The 6,000-nt window shown below is 53.8% G+C and overlaps 1 protein-coding gene across 1 annotated transcript in view; it reads right to left on the reverse strand.

The window, feature by feature from the left end:
- FAT2 (FAT atypical cadherin 2) overlaps window positions 1–5,544 on the reverse strand; it is an 88,818-nt gene extending 83,274 nt beyond the window's left edge. The window contains exon 1 of the mRNA XM_075900583.1: window positions 5,300–5,544. The gene's annotated coding sequence lies outside the window, so the exon portion shown is untranslated. The remainder of the gene's footprint in view (window positions 1–5,299) is intronic.
- Window positions 5,545–6,000: the final 456 nt, after the last annotated feature.

A 6,000-nucleotide genomic window follows, 5' to 3' on the forward strand; every position in this document is an offset into this window, starting at 1 on the left:
ATGTCTCCGGGCAGAGTTCCTATGAGCCATGTCTACTGACTGGCTCCTTGGATGCCTTCAAGGAGCAGTGGGCACTGTCCTGTGTCCGCTGCTCACTGTTCCCCTTCTGGATCCCTGCTTTTGACCCTACGACCTCACGCCTATTCCTCTTTTATCCTTTGCTGGCCTGGAACTCTTTTGACACCTGGGCCCAATGGCTCCTCCCATTAAGTGGGGAGTGGGAAGGCTTTTGATGAGGGTAAGCATGTGCCTGGCCATGCCTGGCAATTCACTAAGCACTGCCTGCACCTCAACCTCAAAGCGCCTTACATTCAAAACAAGCCAATCCAAAGCTGGAGGAGGAGCGAAGCAGCCCCTGCAAGTCCCATGGCCGGGAGGTAACCCCGCCCTTTTGTGTCCGTCATCGTCGCGCTGTGCTCCGGCCGCTAGCCCATATTCATTTGTATCTGTCCGGAACAGCGGAGCATCTCGGGGATCATTCCTGCCAACCCTCTAGGCACAGCGTTCGCATCTGCCTGCGGGACTAGCCCCGGAATAGGGCTCTGTAACCCTGGGGGTGTCTACACTGCAGCTGGGAGGTGAACGTGCGGACATACCTGAGACAGCTTTGACCGAGCAGGTGAGTCGTGGCAGCAGGGCAGGCGCCGGCATGGAAAGTGATCAGAGTACAGACCCACCCCAAGTGTCCACCACTGCTAGCTATTCGCAGCTCGCTCCGGTCGGCGTAGCATGTGCGGTATTTGCACCCACCTCCCGCTTGCCTTGTAGACGTACTGCTAGCAGTTACGCTTCCTTCCTAGCCTCTCTATCCCAAACCGACTCCCAGGAGAACTCTGATTCTCTCCCAGGGCTCTCATTGCATTTGTATGCCCCCTCTCTACTGCCGGTTTTCTTTCTTGGCAACTCAGTCCACCCGCTGGTTTTTACTTCTGGTCCCAGGGCACATGTGCCCCATCAAGCCAACTTTCTGCTCTGTCTACAGCAGCTCTGACTCCACCTCTCTCTGCTCTGCACTGGTTCTTCCAGGTGCTTCTTTATCATCAGAGTGTAAAGTAGGATGTTATAGAATCAGAGAATCACAGAACTGGAAGGGACCTCAAGAGGTCATCAAGTCCAGTCCCCTGCCCACACGGCAGGACCAAGCACTGTCTAGATCAGGGTTTCCCAAATATGGGTCACCATTCCATTTCAAAAGGGTCGCCAAGTGTCTCCCCAGGTGGCTCTTCTCCCCTCCCCCTTCGTTTTTGAATTGCTTTGGGTCACCAACTCTTCCCGATTTGTCAAAATGTGTCCCCATCTGGAAAAGGTTGGGAACCGCTGGTCTAGATCATCCCTCGTGGGTGTGTGTCTAACCTGCTCTTAAATATCTCCAGTGATGGAGATTCCACCACCTCCCTGGGCAATTTATTCCAGTGTTTAACCACCCTGACAATTAGGAAGTTTTCCCTAATGTCCAACCTAAACCTCCCTTGCTGCAATTTGAGCCCGTTGCTTCTTGTGCTATCCTAAGGGGCTAAGGGGAATAACGTTTCTCCCTCCTTGTAACATCCGTTTAGATACTCGAGTCAACCAGTTCAGCAGCGCACTGTGGGTGCCGAGGGAGCCACGGTACAGAAATGTGCGTGGAAAATTCCACGGGGCAGATGTTTCAGTCACTGGGGTGGCTGTCCAGACAGCCTATACAAATGCCAGTCCTGCAAGCTGTTAGTAGATGCAGGAAGATCCGCTCCCCGAGCAGGGCTATCATACTATTGCTCTCACTAGTTATTTCTAGATCCGGGACAAGCAAATGACACAGACAGTCCCTACTCCCAGAGAAACCACCATGTGGCTGGGTGACAAATATGGTGGGGAGGAGACGCTTACTGTAGAGACTGGTGTGTTTGGAGACAGTCACCGTGGGCTGCTTGTCACAGTCACACGCTGGCTTAGTGACATTGTAGCCGTCTATTTACGATATCAAGACATCTCGATGAACCCTTCTGGCTTTGGTGTGCTGGCCTGCCTTGTGGCACTGAGCCCACCTATGGAGAGACTGATGGATCTGCTCTGCAGCCTTAGCGGAGAGCCAGCTGGCTTTTAGCTCACGTGGTAAAAGCTCCTGCACTAAGCTCCAGAGGTCCCAGGTTTGATTCTGCCTGCAAATGACGGGGCTCTGTCAGTTACAACTCCTCCTATAAAGCAGGGGTGGGGAACCTATGGCCCCGGGGCCAAATTTGGCCCCCAGTTTGCCTGGATCTGGGGTTCCCCTCCAGCCCTGCGGCGCCCTCCCACCCCACACCCCCCTCCGCTCCTGCATCCTACCTCCTGCTCAGCCCTCCCATCCCATTCCTGCACTCTCCCAGACCCTCCTGCCCAGACCCCATGCCCCAAGCCCTCTTCCCACACATGTAACTCCTCATTGCTGGCCCCACCCCAGAGCGTGGGGGGTGGGGAGGCTACAAAATCCACTAGCCTCCCACCCCCCCGGCTCTGATGTTGCGAGGGGAATGTGAGCAGGTTTTGTCTTGTTTGTTTGTTTGCTTTTCACTTTTGTGCGGTCCCCGACTGTTTTTTTGGTGGTTAAAAAAAGACCCCCCACCCCTATATCTACCTACAATATTGATCTAGAGCAGATTGCTATGGACTGCTAGCTATTCACACGCTGGCTGCATCTACCTGTTGCTTAGTAATAGATGTAAGTATCTTTCTCGATGTAGCTGTAATGCAGTCTCTCTCTGCTTGCCTGGTGAGTATGACACACACAGTATATCGGCAGGATCTACTGAAGAATACATTTGCAGTTTCGACCTGAAGTATGATCAGGCCGTAACATTTCCTAACTACAGACCTTTCTGCCTCCTCACTTACCCCACAATGTGCTCTGCCCTCTTCAAACACCGCATGGCTCTTTCTTCCAAGAACCAGGAAGGAAAGTTGCTTTGCCACAAACCTGCCCGCCTGCCAAGGAAAACCGCAGCAGAGAGCACCAACTGCTTGTTCAGCGAATCAGATTTCTAACAGGACAATGGGCCACTGGCATTTCCAAAAAAGTTCTGGTGCTTCCTAATCTTGTTATGCACTTGCACTGGAGGAGAATTAAGAATGTTCCCTGATATATGCACAGACACACACCGCATATGCACAGGGGCGGGCACAAATAAACACATGCACACAACAAAACTACCATTTCGGTTGTACCGGGCTGGTGTGAGGCTCCTGTGTGATTTGCACTGGACCAAGACCGACCGTTCCCCGAGCATAATGCAAAATGAATTGTCTTCTAATCGATGTTTGATTCCCAGGATGAGTTCGTTACTCGTTTCCCCCCGTAAAAGTGATGCTCTTAAAGGGCCAGGAGACGCAGCCATTGCTGCAAAAACTTCCTATTTAACGTTCCTTCAGAGTCGAACCATTTGCATGTGGGAAATGCTGCAGAGAGGGCAGGTTGGGTTTGTTTTTAAAAACGTTCTCGATGAAGAGAGAGCGAGAGAGAGAGAGTGTGTGTGTGTGTGTGTGTGTGTGTGTGATGCGTGATGCAAACAAGGGACAGCCTATGGAACAAGCGTGTAACTCAAGGATAAAATCCAAAATGGGTTCGCTTACACAGTAACTCCCCCAACCTTCATTTACCTCAAAGTCCCATGTGCCCTGAACTCTTTCAGATAGGCCGGGAAGTGCTGGGTATTAAGGTAACACCACAAAAAGGCCAGTGAGCTCAGCACCCCTAAATGCCAGTACTGCCCGGCCTTCCACAGCCGTGGGGAGTAAAGGGCCAGTCTCAAGAGCTAGTAACTTTCCAGCCAGACTGGCCTCACCAGCTAGCCAGCGGGAAAGCCCAGGCAAGCCGACATCTTCCCCTCTGCAGCATGGATGGTTCCTGGATCTATGCTTGGCAGGGAGAAATGAAGCTTCTCAATGGCAAATGATGCAGCTGGAACCAGGCAGCTACCTGTGCAGGCAGCTCCCTTCCCCCAACGGGGACAAAATGCCTTTTCCCACCATTTTACACCCCGCGGTAACTGCGAGCTATCCTACCGCCCTGGCAGACGCCCCAGAGCTCAGTGCAGGGTGCGTGCCAGCGTCCATCTGCCTGTGCATTGGTAGAAGAAAAAGTTGTTCCGACTTTTGTAATCTCTAGGGCATTTGTTAAAAGCAAGCTCCCGGGAGCCAGGTGTTTTCTAACGATCTCAAGCAACCAATGTTGTCGGAGAAGTCGTCTTTGCCCTTATGGATTCTTCACTTTCCCTGGTCCGCTTTTAATTCCCTTGGGAGGTTAATTACCCCGATCGCTGCCTCTGCTAAGGGTTTCCCCATATTATCTCCAGCCTGGGCGTTCCTTTCTCTCTTCCCTTCCTTCTCTGCAGTGCCGCGTGCGTGCCGGGGAAAGAACAGCTGCACGCCCATTGATCTGCAGTCACTAAGGGAGTTTAGGTGTAGCGTGCTCTCTCCGGCCTCCATCAAGGCACCGAGAATCGAACACGCATTGAGACAAACACACGGTTTAGATGCCCACCCCTATGTGAATGCAGAGCAAACACCGAGGCCTCGTTTCTGCTCAGTGTTTTCCTTGATTTCCCTCCTTTGCAGCCCTCCTGGCAGTAGGAGGAGGAGCCCCGGGGTAGGTACGGTGTCAGGGGCTCTGACATTTTCACCACCCTGATGACCCTAAGTGACATTAGTGGTCAGGGGAGCAAGAAGGCCGGTGCTTTGCCTGTACTGGACAAGATCCAACAGAGGTGGTGGTCGCATAACAGGGACGCAGCAAGGAAAAGCTGGGGGTAGATACGGGCTGCGCACAATGTGTCGTTAAAATAATTTTCTTTACCTTGCATTGCCGAGGGGGCTCGTTCTGAGCCGCTGTGCACCGTTCATCAGCCAGGTGTGCTGGGCTGCCCCTCACTCTTGATAAAGTTTACGGGCGTGAACGGAAAAGGCTACGGCCTTGCCGGAGCCAGGGGCAGCAAATGCAAGCATTGTCCCCCAGCTTTCCCTAGTCCAGTTCGCAATTCCACCTCCTGGGGCTGACAGGACCGCGGGAGCGAGGGATGGCAGCATGACAAAAGTTGCTGGGTGAGTCGGGTTTTTTGTTTGGTTTTCACTAAGAGCATAAATCGTTAGAGCGTAAATTGTGAGGCGTGGGGGGCTGGTTTGAAATGGGAGGCTACACCGATTGACTCACACGCATGGAGAGTTTCAGGAGGTCGTCCCCAATCACCCTCGACTGGTCCCTCCTCCCCCGGTGTCCTCCAGACCATGCGGCCCGGGGACGCCCGGAGTCATTTTCACTTTGCAAAAGCAGCGCGCCGCCTGCCCTTACCTGTTGCAGCAGGAGAGACGGCTCTGGAAACTTATCCTCTTGCTGCTCTCTCCGCCGAGCCGTCGGTCCCCGCGCAGCTCCCCACGCGCTGCAGATCCATGGTGCTGGTGAAGGGGAGACGCGCCGAGAAGTTCCAGCAAGAAGAGATTTTTGTGCTGGCTGAAATCCCTGCAGCACAGGTTGCGAGCAGCGAGCGAGAAGGTTGCAGGAGGTGTAACTCGCAGATCCAGCCCTCCCGGCCGACTAGGGGAGGAGGAGAGGCATTGCTCTCGCTCTGGAGAGAGGGAGCGAGCTGGGCAGACTCCCAAGCCTCCGAGCCAAATAATGGGCAGAGCGTTTTACTGTTAGGTGAGCTGGCATTGCCACAGAATATGGGATGTCGACAGCAAGGCGGGGGGGAATATGTCAGTGAAGCCCCTACAATGCTGCTGAAAAGCCCCGTGGTTGTTTTTAACTAGGAGCCAGGGAGGGGGTGGAGGGCAGGGAGGGAAAGGGGGGAGCTGAAAGGTGAAAAGGCGCCTGGGATGTTACTGGTATTGAGGCTGTGTATTGGGGTACCCCCGAGGAGCCCCATTGTGCCCGGTGCTGGACAGACGCAGAACAAAGAGACTGCCTCTGCCCCAAGGAGCTTCCAGTCTATTTGCAGCTTGGATCTCCCTGGGCCAGCACCCTCAGGACCAGACGAGAGGTTTTGCTGGAGA

The sequence above is a fragment of the Pelodiscus sinensis genome, chromosome 17 (genome assembly GCF_049634645.1).
Source record: "Pelodiscus sinensis isolate JC-2024 chromosome 17, ASM4963464v1, whole genome shotgun sequence".
NCBI classification, from domain to species: domain Eukaryota; kingdom Metazoa; phylum Chordata; order Testudines; family Trionychidae; genus Pelodiscus; species Pelodiscus sinensis.